The 14,984-nt window shown below is 44.7% G+C and overlaps 1 protein-coding gene across 2 annotated transcripts in view; it reads right to left on the bottom strand.

The window, feature by feature from the left end:
• The window catches only part of BPGM (bisphosphoglycerate mutase), a 35,771-nt gene extending 34,662 nt beyond the window's left edge, over positions 1 to 1,109 (bottom strand). The window contains exon 1 of one of the 2 annotated variants that reach the window (XM_053255233.1): positions 1,033 to 1,109. The gene's annotated coding sequence lies outside the window, so the exon portion shown is untranslated. The remainder of the gene's footprint in view (positions 1 to 1,032) is intronic. The other variant, XM_053255237.1, reaches the window with a different exon arrangement.
• Between the last annotated feature and the right edge of the window lie 13,875 nt (positions 1,110 to 14,984).

Below are 14,984 nucleotides of genomic sequence, written 5' to 3'. Positions count from 1 at the left end.
TTAAAAACATACAGACAACCCTCTCCGCATTTACTTGGGAGTAAGGCCTATTGACCTCAGTGGATCTTGCTCCCATCCATGTAAGCGATCTCAGGCTGCACGTTCCACGGATTTCTATTGAGTTTCATATGTCAAAATTTAAAGCATACATAATAATACACATATGATTGAGTTTCAATTTTTGATGAAATCATGAGTGATACTAAATAAATTGCTTCACATTCGTGCCTGTTGTCCTCTCTTGTGCCCCGCCGCGCTATCAGGCTCTGTTATGCTAATACTTTGTATATGGGAGTGAGAGGCGAGGAAAGGATGCGTTTGGGTGCGCTTTTTTTCAAATGCATGATCTCGATCTCACTCTCTCTCTTTTAAGTGAAATGAAAATGACTGGTGCATACTTGCATATAGTAATTTAAAAGTATGCACTTTCCCCAGGTAGAATTCCCAACTTTTTTCTGGCAAGAAAACCCACTTTTCAACCCCAAAAGGCTCTGGGCAGAGTACATAGTAAATTAAATAGCAGAACACCAGAAAGCATGCCATAGTGGACACATACAAGTACATCAGCACACTGGACAGACCCTGTGGAACTGTTTATGCTAATTGCTTATGCAAACTGCAGAGGGAGCAGGGTGTTTCAAGGAAAAATTTATACCACACTCTCCCCTCTTGGAGTGCAAAAAGACCAGCTATCACAACAAAGCCAAAGTGGATCATGAACTACAAACAAAACCAAGCACCACAGCAGAACCAACCACACCCACCCAGGAGCATTTCCAGACAGAAGGCTTATGAATATAATAATATTTATATTATTACATTAACAATAATATAATTACTGTGAGGCATTACTACAAGTTCAAATTTGCCCAAAAAAACCTGACACAAAAAGTGGATTTGTTTTTAACCCAGGACATAAATCAGGCTCTGCTCCAATGTACAATGAAAAACCCAAATCGTGTGTGAAATGCTTCCCAATATCTCGCTCGGACTTTGGCATGAATCCAGCCGATGTGCGAATGCACAGCACACCTTCCATTCTCAGGTAAAAGCCCCATCTGGAAATGCTCCAGGACAAGAGAACTCCAGAATGGTACTTTACTACTGTGCTTCACTAAAATATGGGCCTAAGTTGCTTACACCAGCTGTGTTCCACACAATCATTTGCAGGATATTGGGAACATTTTCAATTAGCAATCAACACACCTCCTCTAGATCTCCTAGGCTAGAGTACTTTGTATGTAGTCTGGAAAGTTTCAAGGTGGTTTTAATTATTTTAAAATTTTAATGTGTTGTCATGTGGTTGTGATTTTATATTTTCATATATATTATGTAAACTACCCAGAGCTGTATAAGTTGGGCAGTGCATAAATACACATAATAAATACTATTATGACTGTAGCCTCCTCACTGCTATACCTCAAAATAAGAGTATTTCAGATAATACTTTATTTTATTTATATCCCACTGTTCCATACATGGTTATGTTTATCCTCACAATACCCCTGTGATTTGAATTTGGGCCTCTCCTGTCCTAGTCCAACACTTTAACCACTACACCACACTGACTCTATGCTGCTCTTATGACTAAAGGATAAGAGCCGCTGCAATAACATAGAAAAATTGCTAACTGCAGCTGCATTTCAAGCATTCATTAGCAGGGGAAATCCGTTTCAGTTCTCCTTTTCCTGTATAAATACGGATAGGTCAAATATCACAACAAAGGGGATCTGGTGCCCAGATGCAACACTCTGTTGAGTGCCCTTAGTTATTGTGAAAAATAAAAATTCAAAATACAATTAGTGTGTATTCAAAATTTAATACACAAAGATTTTATGTAATTATGTACATAACATTGTATATAATATAATTATGGTGGGGTTTTTTGTTTGTTTGTTTTGCATTTATATCCCACTCTTCCTCCAAGGAGCCCAGAGTGGTGTACTACATACTTAAGTTTCTCTTTCACAACAACCCTGTGAAGTAGGTTAGGCTGAGAGAGAAGTGAACTCTTTCTCTCTCTCACACACACTTAAGGGCCTGTGATGGGGGTTTCAGGCAGATTGGGTGGAAGATACTACATGAGATGGCTGAAGATGGAGTCAGAGCTGAAGGAGGAAGGGCAGGCAAAGAGCTAAGGTGCCTATTCCCTTTCAGGAAGTCAGTTTACCAGGGAAGAGAGTCATTGCTGGCTAGATACTGATGACCTGGGGAATGGCTACCCAGTTTTAATAGTTTGATTTTAATTGTTAATTTGTTTTAATTGTTTATCATGTTGTGAACCACCCTGAGTCATTTTGGAAGGGCGGTATATAAATCTGATAATTAATTAAATAATTAAATAATTAAATAAAATAAAGAGAGACCAGATTGAGGACTGCAAGAATTCAAGCAAGCCATCAGGGAACAGCAGCCAAGCCTGTTTGAAAAATTCAAGGCTGAAGAATCCATCCCAGCTGTCAGAAGGCAGGCCTGGCTCAGAACTGTCCAAGGCCTGTGGCATTTAAAGGGATAGCACACCTTTGTCATCAGCTTCTGTGATTGCCACTTGAAAGGACAATTAGGGGGAACTGATGGAAATGTCAGTTACAGATTCAGACTGATACAATAGGAGGAGAGCTGGTCTTGTACTGGTAAGCAGGACTTGTCCCCTTAGCTAAGCAAGCTCTGCCCTGGTTGCATATGAATGGGACACTTGATGTGTGAGCACTGGAAGAGATTCCCCTCAGGGGATGAAGCTGCTCTCGGAAAAACAGAAGGTTTCAAGTTCCCTCCCTGGCTTCTCCAAAGATAGGACAAGATTTTTTTTATAAGACAAGATTTTTTTATTGAACCAACAAACTACCAAAGCATACAGTATGTTGGGCTGAGAGAGATTCCTGCCTGCAACCTTGGAGAAGCTGCTGCCATTCTGTGAAGACAATTCTGAGCTAGATAGACCAATGGTCTGACTCAATATCTGGCAGCTTCCTATCTTCCTACACACAAATAATGTGCCATGCACAGTGTGGCACACAAAAACATTATATCTCACCTCCAGCCCCTCACCTCTGGCTCTGACTTTACAAGAAGTAAGGTCTCCAGGATAGCTGAGAAGAGATAAGTATCTGCCTCTCAAGCTATATTATTTATGGCATATAGAAGAACAGGTTCATTTCTCATGGGGTTATGAAATCTCATGGCTCCTCTGTCCCTTACAGCTTATTATTACATTTATATCCCGCTCTTCCTCCAAGGAGCCCAGAGCGGTATACTACATACTTAAATTTCTCTTTCACAACAACCCTGTGAAGTAGGTTAGGCTGAGAGAGAAGTGACTGGCCCAGAGTCACCCAGGTAGTTTTATGGTTGAATGGGGATTTGAACTCGGGTCTCCCCAGTCCTAGTCCAGCACTCTAACCACTACACCACGCTGGCTCAAATAGTCCCTACCTATGCCTGTAAATTCTACTCAATTAACTCAAAATAATCATACTGAAAATTAAATTGAACATTATACTACATTAAGCAACTAAAACATACTGCATTTTTGCTCTGGATTCTACAGGCACTGCATGTTTTGCATTCAATACTCTGCCATCCCCAGAATCACAGACACAGAGTGATTCCATGCCTGGTATCTCCCCATCTAACAAAACATCCCTCATATGCACCCCTCAATTTTTGCTTACTGTTTTTGAAATAGGAATGATAAAGGATGCTTCCTCTTTGAAATGAGACTGTGCCTGTGGTCTTGCTCCCCATGTCTCCTTTCTCCTCACTCTGATCTGAAGAGCCTCACACATGAGGTGAGGAGTGACTATGTGCATGTACAGAGGGAGTCTAGCCCAGAGAGCAAGCCAGGGGAGGAGGAGAGCCTCTTTCTACGTGGCTCTGGTCAAGTTTGTTTGAGAGTCCCTTTGCAAAACAAAGAGAGTCCCTTTGTTTTGACTTGATGACTTGTTGACTCAGACTGAGCCAGAGCCCAGAGGGGGCAGCTGGGAGAACAAGGGGAAGCCACCCCACCCACCCCCACCTCTGCGAGTCTGTCTGTCTTTGCATTGCAATCCACTTCGGAATCCACTTGGCTGACTGCAGAAGATCCCCTGTCCTGAAAGAGACAGAAAAGCCTGTTGCTTTTCTTCAAGTTCCATCGGCACCTTCCCAGACTCCAGTGGGTGGCGCTCTGTGCCCACAGCAAGCTTTGCTCCGATGCAACGCATCTCTTGCTTCATAGGAAAAGCTGACCCTGAGTATATATATATATATACACACTAGTATTTTTAAGCCCGTTATAAAAACGGGCGCTAGCCTTTTTCTCCCCCTTTAAGTGTTTTTCTCCCCCCCCCTTTTTTTAATGCTGCCTGTTTTCCCGCCCTTGGCTGGTAAGGGGGGGGAGTATTCCAGCATCGTGATTGGTTGTCCGGGGAGAGGGAATGACAGGGGACTTGGGAAGTGCTTGTGTCACTGTGTGTGTGTTGTTGTCGGCCCAGGCACGGGCGGCCATGTTGCCCAAATTGTTCATATTGCCCTAATTGATTTCCACTGCCGGCGACCACCCTCCCGCCCTCCCAGTTGCCCGATTTCTCCGTTCCCTTCCCCAAATGATTAAAGGCCAAAATGGCCCAAAAAACCGCATCAGTAGGAGAGAGGAGCTCGCAAACAAAGCTCCTCTCTATGCAAAGCCTCTCTCCGAACTGGTGTTTTGGGCGCAAAGGACGCCTATTGCGTCCTCTGTTTGCGAGCTCCTCTCTCCTATTCAGAATAGGGACTGCTAACCGGGTAAGGAGTAATCGGGCAGCTGGGAGGGTGGTTGGTTGGTCGGCAGCGGGGGCATTTTTGGGGGCCATTTAGGCCCTTAATCATGTAGGGGGGGAAGCGGGGAAGGAGGAGTCGGGCACCTGGGAGGGCGGGTAGGCAGTTGGCGGTGGCGGCCGGGGCAGCAATTTTTTGGGCCATTTAGGCCCTTAATCATGTGGGGTGGGAGCGGGGAAGGAGGAATTGGGCGGCCACGGCAGCCCTTGCATGGGCCGTTCGGGCCAACATGGCCGCCCATGTCTGGGCGGCCGTATCTTTTTGGGCTGATCTGGGCATGCGCTCTGCGCATGCCCAGAACGGCCCAAAAAGACACGGGCAGCACGGCCGCACACTTTAGCCTTTTATGATATAGGATATATATAGAGAGAGGCAAGCTACCGGAGTCTAGAACTAGCTGCCCCTTTGCTGGTTGCAGTAGCTCACCCCACCACACCTGCTGCTTTTCTCTTTCTTTCTCCTGCCCCGCCCCCACGTGCCTCCCCCTCAAAAGGCTGGTGCGCTTTGTATGTTCCATTTTGGGAGCTAAGTGCAAGCACACAACCCTCTTGGGGGCAGTGTTCCCTGTAAGAGGGATTCCCAGATGTTGTTGACTACAGCTCCTAGATATTTCCCAGCCAAAGTATATTGCAGCTGGGGATTATTTATTCTCTTGTAAACTGCTCAGAGAACTTGCTTTTTGGGTGGTATAGAAATATGTTGATTGATTGATTGATTGATTGATTGATTAAATGGGGACCTACCCACCACCCACATTTGGTGCCCCTAGCACCTTGTTAAGTGGTCCGAATCCGAATCGAATAAAAGCAAATACAAATCGAATCGGGGTGATTTGGAGGGGGTAGATTTGGATACAAAACAAATCAGGGGTGATTTATTTTGGGCACAAATCAAATAAAAAAAAATCAATTTGTGCACATCCCTAATACCACCCCCTGTGCCATTCTGGAGTAGATGCAGGCTAAAAGCTGCATGTGGAAAACCTCCAGGTGCTGGCAGTGGGTAAGTTCAGCTTTTTAAAAGTTATATCCTCCCACCCTCACTACCCCCTGGAGCAGGCCTCACCGGTTACTACTGGTGTATAGTATCCCCAAGAACATACCCAAAAGCCCCACCCCCACTTTCCACACTTACAGCATTTGTCTGCAGTGAATGGAAAATATAATTATAGGAAATTAATTAGGAAAATGTACTGTAGGTAATGCTAAAGATTCATCCACTAGCCTGTTTGCAGAGGTTTTATTTTACTCATAATTTTATTTTTCTGTATTGCACCCCTTCAATTCAATGCAGAACAAACAGCCACAATATTATACCGTATGATACAGTATACTGCTTTGTGTTGTTTTACCACCAGAGGTCAGGATTTTACTACTATGTGTGGAAAATGTTTTATTAGCTCTCAGGAAAAGCAGAATACAGTGGTCCCTCGACTTACGAAGTACTCAACATCCGAAGATTTCAACTTACGAACGACAAAAAATACCGGAAGTCGTTGCCGATTTAGATGCGGCTTCCTCGACCTACGAATTTTTAGATGCGGTTTCCTCGACTTCCGAATGTTTCCAGACCTCTGTGGATGCGCTTTTCAACTTACGAAAATTTCGACTTCCGAACATGCGTTCGGAACGGATTATCTTCGTAAGTCGAGGGACCACTGTACTGTATTCTCTGTATTTGGACTGACCCAGTCAATAGACTTTAATTTTTGGTACCTGTCCTTGGTAAATAATGGTTCCTATTTTGATAAAATGTTGACAGTAGATTATTATTATTTTAATTAATACCACAGTAGGTCCAAGTAACCTACTAACATGTTACTAAGTAGTCATGAGAAAGCAAGTACTGAGTTCTCCAGAGCTGGAAGTTCAGGCTGAAAGTCAACTAAAAGAGAGGAGGGTGAGAGAAAAGGTTAGGCATGATGTTTCAATTTGTAAGAAGTCATGATATGCATACTTAATTAGCGTAGACTCTGCTAAAAGTTGTTGGGAGTTGTAGTCCATCATCATCTGGGGACCCATGTTCGAGAATCCCAGTATTAGGATAATCAGGAACTTCCTAACAGTAACACTTAGATTTGTTTTTTTATGTATGCGCGCGCGGACACACACACACACACACACACACATTTAAATGCTACAGTTATGGGTCAGCCTACTACAGTTACTGGCTCACATCTCCAGATTTCAATAAGAAGTCTTTTTGAAATTAATAGGACTTAATGGGATATGTTTGCTTGTCCTATTGATTTCAATGGGAGTATTTCAGCTTGGTCTGGATTAAAGCCAGTGACTGGAGTAGCTTGTCTCATAAGTGCAACATTAAAATTTATGTGTGCATTTATATATTCTCTCTCTCTCTCTCACACACACACACACACAGCTAAAGGTTTGTGGCAAAAGGGGTATGCTTGTTTAAAAAGGTTGGGAAACCCTGTATTAGTGTACACGCACACACTTGCATGCACAATTTTACGAGAGTTAAACTTTACTAGAGCACAACTTTATCATTCTTGGGTTTCACTTTCACAAGTACAGTAATCCCCTGAGGAATGTTGCCTTGTTTGTTATCAGGAGGGGATCTCTATCTGGCAGTTGAGAGGATAGCTTACTTTCGATGTGAATCACTGCCTGCTGACTAGGCTGTGTATTGTAACATTTAAGGACTTTCTTGGCTTTACATTCAATGCATGCCTACTTAGAAGTAAGCACTGTTGGTTTCAATCAGAACTTCTCTCAAAGAAGTGTGTACAGAATTGCAGCCTTAATTAAAAAGCTGTGCATTTTATTTATTTTTTGTTCTATTGCTGTGGTTAGTATGTCAAGGAAAAAGGTCTAGCAAAGATATCTTCCCCAACTATTGTTGGTAGATATACAGAGCAAATACAAGTCAACTGGAAAGGGCAGCTGCTAATTTGCATATGCAAATTATTTGCGGGCTATTCTACATAATATGCAAATCAGGCAACCGGATTTGGAGAGCCAGGATATGGCAACCCTACCCAGGCCACAGGTCTCCGGTGGGAGCAAGGCAGTAGGGAAGACGAGTGGGTACTCTCCATCCCCGACGGCTGCTCACTCTCCTTGCCATGGCAGGCTGCTGCTCTTCCCCCCAGCCCGCTGTGGAACTTTAGAATCACATTGCCCCCTCACACAGTGATGTGATTGTAACACACTGTGGCAGGAGTGGCAGCCTGCCATGGGAAGGAGAGCTGGCAGGTGAGTGATGGGGACTGCCCATGGAGCACCCGTGCAAGTGAATGGTGCGCAAGGCACCCATTTCACCTGGGGAACAACCAACCCTTGGACCAGCGCGGCCCTGATGAAATACATGCCATTTCACACACAGCAGTTCATTTATATGGAGTATAATAGCACAGGGGAATTATATATTGTAAGTGGGATCTTATCTCCAATCAAAAGAACAAGTCCTTCCTTGTTTTCAAACCAGTGTGGGGCGGCCTGTTACTAGGTACATACATTCAGGCAGCATAAAATCAGCAGAGAATAACCTTCAGCGATGTGTAACGGAGAGGGCTGGTTAGGTAAAGAACCTTGTTAGAGGACAGGAATGTTAGAAGAGCTACAGCTGTGTGAAAGCGCAGAGGCCTATTTGGGTTCAACTCAATATGGTCCAAACTGAATCGTCATCTGGTTTCAGGCCAAATCCAGACTGAATTGAAGCAGATCAGGCTGCTTCAGGTAGGCCGCCAAAGCTTAACTGCTACGGCCCACCTACCTATCTACCTACCTCCTTCCACCAGCATTCTTCCAGTTCCTGAAGCTACTTACTGAACTGGGCAGGGAGCAGGAGAAAGGCTGGAGGTAATTTCATCTTGCTCCCTGAGGGAGCAAGTGGTGACTTGAGATTCAAAATGACTTCTGGAGGGCTTTCCCTGCTGTGCTGCAGTGACATTGCATGGGTGCAGCCCTGGAAAAGATGACTGTTTGGGAGTGAAGCTTAGACTCAAATCAAAGAAAGTGCTTCAAATCAGGCCAAAGCAAAGTGGGAACTCGTCAAAGCCCCAAATTAGATCAGGGGTCTCTCAAAGCACTGAGGAGGCCCCCAAATCGAAGCAAGACTGATTTGCATAGCCCTAACGAGTACACAATGCTGGTGGGTGTTATTTTGTGTGTATAGAAATTGCTGCAATATACCCAAAGCTTGATAATTGGTGGGCAATCTTTGTTGTATATTGAATTTAATTTGCTTCCCGGTAAGCCAGAATAAAATTCTTGACAATAACTTGAAATAGCCAGAGTATTAATTCCACACACCCCACACTAATTTTTGCTGGAGCCTTCTAAAAATATGTAAATAGGGTTTGGGATAGTACTTGAGCATCTGGGCGGCGGAGGGGGCAGGGAGCAGATTGTAGATGCAAATGGTTAAACCCCTTCTCTAGTTGGATGTTACCTAATTCTCAATTATGCAGCAACAGCTCTTATTTATTTCTTACATTTATAAACCGCCCCATCCAGAGGCTCTGGGCGGTATACAACAACTTTTTAAAAAGACATAAAACCCACAATTCAAACACAATGCTAAAAACAATATTAAAACAAATCAAAAAACGATTAAAACCATTTAAAATACTTTTAAAAAACACCACCACTTTACAAACCTTGGAAGGCCAGGCCAAAGAAATAGGTTTTTAGGGCTCTCTTAAAGGCCGAAAGTGAGCCTAAACTGCAGTTATCTGCTGTTAGTGCATTCCATAGACCAGGTGCAGCTACAGAAAAGGCCTGGTTCCAAGTCGCCACCAGACATACCAGTGGTAACTGGAGACGGACCGCTCCAGATGACCTCAACGAGCGATGGGCATCATACCGAAGAAGGCGCTCTCTAAGGTAACCCGGACCCAAGCCATTCAGAGCTTTAAAGGTAATAACCAGCACTTTGTATTTCAACCGGAAACATATCGGCAGCCAGTGAAGCTGTTTTAAGACAGGCATAATATGGTCTCTCCGGGTTACCCCAGAGACCAATCTGGCTGCCGCATTTTGAACTAACTGAAGTTTCCGAACTACGTACAAAGGCAGCCCCACGTAGAGCGCCTTACCGTAGTTGAGCCTAGAGGTTACCAGCTGATGCACCACTGTTTGGGTTATTAATTAGAAGAAGTTTGTGCTATAGCTCCCTTTGTTGAATGGAGCTAAAGTGTGCCGTTCAGTTGGTGTCAACTCCTGGGCTGGCGACGACAGAACCCTGTGGTTGTCTTTGGTAGATTACAGGAGGGGTTTACCATTGCCATCTCCCACACAATATGAGATGATGCCTTCATGGAGGCGATCAACAGCATTGGTTAAAGCTGCAAAAACCCTAATCTATGTTGTTTGGCTCTTGCACTAGTGAACAGGATACCTTTGACTGTGTACACATTGTTCCTGGAGTGAACACTTGGCCTCCAGAGAAAAACAACACTTTTGGGCCCCTATTCCTCCACCAAAATAATACAGTATTTCAAAATTTTTAAGAGGATGGGTGGGGGACGGCAGAGATGCTCTGACTCAAGACCTGCTTGAAAAACACATGCCCCAGGACCTGCGAAGTCTGTTCCCTAAACTGAGCAGCACTGTAGGAAAATTGCACTCTGCACATGCTCAGAGGCCAGCAGCTGTCCTAGAAACAAAATTGACAACAAAGAAAATGCAACACAGCCTCAAGCAAGGAAGAGTTCTAACATAGGCAAACTGTTTGTGGGCATGAGAGAAATGCAGAAGGCTTTTGTTTGAGCAGCAGCTGCAGTTTCAGCCACACTTATTTGTGCAAGCAAAATTGCTTTACCATTTCTAGCTTTTCTGGTTGTAGTTAACATTTTGAAAACTGAAGTTCTGCGTTGGATGGCAAGTCAGACGTTATTGCATATAATTTGTCCGTAGAACCTGGGAATTCTCTTGTGTATGTTAGCTCTTGAGTTTGTAATGCATGATAAACACACACACACCCTGGTGAGGCCATCTGGCAGAGCAAAGTTTCCCCATGAGGTAAAATTAATTGCGAACAATGTCTTGAAGTCGTTGTTCTTTAGCTGCCTTGGCTAGACAGTAGAACCTTGGGATTATTTATGAACAAGTGGGTAACCATGAAAATGTTGGAAGTGAAGGACTCTGCACTATCTCATGCCTCAATGACAGAGGGGGACAGACTAGTGAGGGCTAGAGGGGTCAAGACATTGCTTATTTCTCCTCTCTACTGCTCTGACACTATCCCTTTGATATGTAGATTGCTACTATCCTTTTGCACGAGCAAAAGGCTTCTTAAAGACTTTTGCAGCCCGGCAGGGAAGGGGGCGGGAGGACATCTCCCTGCCGCGAGCGAGTGGTGGGGCCAGATTGAAGGGGACGGCAGGGGGCTTCAAGGGGGCAGCAGGGGGCTTCAAGGGGGCGGTAGGGAGGTATCCTGCCACCTGATTGTTTACCATGGAGGAGGAGCCATCGGAGATTGAAGCAGGCGGCAAGGAGGGATCCTGCTGCTGGATTTTTACACTAACTACGGCGCAGGAGTTGGGAAAACGCGGGAGGGGTAAGTAAAGCCCCCCCCACCCTTAATGGAACCCCCCACCCTAACCCTTCCAAATCCGAACCGCCCCGTGTCCGGACCAGTCTGGAGGCCAGTAGAATGGCCTCCAAACCGGTCCGTGCACATCCCTAATTCCCAACAGAAAAAAGGTCATGGTTGGGAGCGCAAAGGGTGGGAAATTGACCTCAGAGAATGCATGCTGGTTAGGGGTGTGAACGGAACTGCGATGGGGCGGTTTGAAGGTGGCGGGGGTGCTGCTTTAAGAGCGGGGGAGGGTGCACTTACCCCTCCAGCCGCTTTTCCCCTGCTGGTGTCCTTCAGTAAGGCAGCTGATTTGGGCAGCAGTGTACCTCCCTTCTGCCCCGTTGCCCGGATATAGCCGGAAGTCCCTGATACGCTTTTTTCCAACCATGTGGCATTTTAATAATGGCCTCGATGCGTGCACACTTACTGGATTCAGTTAAAAATGAATGCAAAAAAGTATCAGCTATGCTAGCTGTTGTTCCTGGTGGTTTGACCAAAATCTTGCAGCCCTTAGACTTATCTGTGAACAAGGCATTCAAATGTGAAATGCAAAAGCATTGGGAAAACTGGATGAGGAAAGGCCTGCATACATTCACAAATGGCGGGAAAATGCACAAAGCAACATACGGCAAGGTCACAAAATGGGTTTCGGAAGCATGGAAAGCTGTTAAAACTTATTCAGTGATTTCTGGTTTCACAGAAGCTGGAATTATACAATCTGAAAATACTGAAAGCGATGCAACTGACATTTCACAAGAGGATGAAAATGAGGATGAAGGCTATCCTGAAAAATTAGATGAGACCTTGTTATTTATTTATTTATATAATCCATTTCTATACTGCCCAAAATGCAAATTCTCTGGGCAGTTTACAAAACAATAAAAACAGCCAATAAAAGATTAAAACATTTCAACAATTAAAATTAAAAAGTTAAAACTATTAAAACAAACATAATTAAAACAGTAGCTAATTAAAAGCCCGGGTGAACAAATGCATCTTGACTGCCCTTTTAAAAGTTGTAAGAGATGGGGAGGCTCTTATTTCAGCAGGAAGTGTGTTCCAAAGCCTCGGGGCCGCAATGGAGAAGGCCCGTCCCCAAGTAACCACCAGACGAGCCGGAGGCAACTGCAGACGAACCTCTCCAGATGATCTCAATGGGTGGTGTGGTTCATAGCGAAAAAGACGTTCTCTTAAATACCCAGAGCCTGAGCCGTTTAGGGCTTCATAGGTTATAACCAAAACCTTGTACTCTGCCTGGAAACTTACCGGCAGCCAGTGTAGATGTTTTAAGATAGGAGTGATATGGTCTCTCCGAGATGACCCAAAGACCAACCTGGCTGCCGCGTTCTGGAAACTGTAGTTTCCAGACTACGTACAAAGGCAGCCCCACATAGAGTGTATTGCAGTAGTCAAGTCTGGAGGTGACCAGCAGGTGTACTACTGTTCTGTCATTTATCTCAAGAAATGGACGCAGCTGGCATATCAGCCGAAGCTGATAAAAGGCACCTCTGGCCACTGCCTCAACCTGGGACACCAGGGAGAGTTTTGTGTCCAGAAGCACCCCCAGACTGCGTACCTGTTCCTTCTGGGGAAGTGTGACCCCATCCAGAACAGGCAGATCAAAATCATCTCCCGAGTTCCCACCCCGCACAATAAGTACCTCCGTCTTATCTGGATTCATTCTCAGTTTGTTACCTCTCATCCAGTCCATCACTGGCGCCAGGCAGGCATTTAAGGAGGTTATGCCATCTCCTGATGACGTTGACATGGAGAAATAGATTTGGGTGTCATCAGCAAACTGATAACACCCTGCTCCAAATCTCCTGATGATCTCTCCCAGCGGTTTCATGTAGATGTTAAACAACATCAGAGACAATATGGAGCCCTGAGGGACACTATCAGCAATCTGGCCACCCGGAAGGGAAGTCCAGGAAGATAGTTCAGAAAACAAACTGGGTTGCAGAAGTGGAACACGGCTTGTAAATTTCTCTCTCTCTGGCTCAGGCTGAAAGCTATCGACACGAGGGATGACATACATTGTCTTCCAGCAGCTAACTGAAAGCTGTCGACGTGCTTTATAGTCCGCTGATAACTCTCAGCTGGCAGGAATTCAAGGCTTATCAGCCTTCTGCAAGGGCTGCTTAGTTCTCCTGATGGTTTCCAGCTGTGCCCGCTGCCTTGTGACGTGCCTCTGCTGTGGAGTCAGTGGCGGTTGCCTGCACAGATCATCTTCCGGTTCGTCCGTCACTGTCTCTGCTGCCTCCGACTGCTGTGCTGCTCTGAAACATCAGCCGGACCTGCCTCAGCTGTCTCTTGGGAACCAATAGCCGGGCTCTGCCCCTCAGGCACCCCTGCATCGGCTGAAGGGCTGTCAGCTTCCCCTTCCTCCTCGCTATCTGAGAACGAGGGCGTGACAGACACCATACCGAAGTTCAGTTTTTGAAGAACAACAGTCCCTGAGAGACACCATCTGAAATCTGCCCGAGAGATAAGAGTGGAACCACCGCAAAGCAGTGCCTCCCACCCCCAACCCCCTCAGACACTCCAGAAGGATACTATGGTTGATAGTATCGAAAACTGTCGAGATATCCAAAAGGACCAACAGAGTCACACTTCCTCTGTCAATTCCCAATTGGAGATCATCCATCAGGCCGACCAAGGCAGTCTCCACCCCATAGCTGGTCTGAAATGGGTCCAGATAATCAGTTTCATCCAAGACTGTCTGGAGTTGGGAGGCCACCACCCTCTCAATTACCTTGCCCAGCCGCGGAAGGTTGGAGACAGTCCAATAGTTGCTCAACTCTGAGGAACCCAGGGCAGGCTTCTTCAGAAGTGGTCTAATAATTGCCTCCTTAAGACAAGGAGGCATCCTGCCCTCCCTCAGAGAAGCATTTAATGTGATCTTTACCAGGCCTTCTACAACAACCTCCCTGCCAGATAGTATTAGCCACATCGGGCAAGGGTCAGAAGAATAGGTGGTCAGCCGCATCACTCCAAGCAACTTGTCTACATCCTCACGAGTCACAAACTGAAACTGATCCAGCCTAACCACATAAGAGGAGTCGCTAGACACCTCTGATTCAGACACTGCAGTAATTGTTGAACTTTTTTATTCCGGAGAGTGATAATTCGGACTTCGAAAGTTTCCTTTGAAGTACAATTCGAAATGTATAATTTTTGGAATGTGATGGGGTGGGGGAAGCAACCAATGTTTCCTTTGAAGTGCAGTTTGAAGTATATAATGTGATGTGCTTAATAAATAAAAGAAACTTTCTTATGAAGTGTAACAGATGTAAGGATGCATCTAATCATCCAGGCTTTTAATTAATATTTTAATTTTGTTTTAGAATATTGTTTAAAAAAATTAAATATTTGTGTTTTAAATTTCTTGTTTGTGTTTTTAACTAATGTTTTATTTTCTGTTTTTATTTTGCTGTAAACTGCCCAGATTGGGGCAGTATAAAAATATGTTCAATAAAAGTAAATGAATAAATAAATGGGAAATTACTTCTGCAATGTGATTCATTTTCTTTCATTATGTTAAGACTGATGAGGATATGGATTACAATACTTAGTAAAATTTTAAACTTAGCTGTACAGTAGTAAAATTTTAAGCGTTCAACACAACAACAAAATGCATGATG

Source organism: Hemicordylus capensis, chromosome 5, assembly GCF_027244095.1.
Source record: "Hemicordylus capensis ecotype Gifberg chromosome 5, rHemCap1.1.pri, whole genome shotgun sequence".
Classification (NCBI taxonomy): Eukaryota; Metazoa; Chordata; class Lepidosauria; order Squamata; family Cordylidae; genus Hemicordylus; species Hemicordylus capensis.
This window is presented reverse-complemented; position numbering and strand designations above follow the sequence as displayed.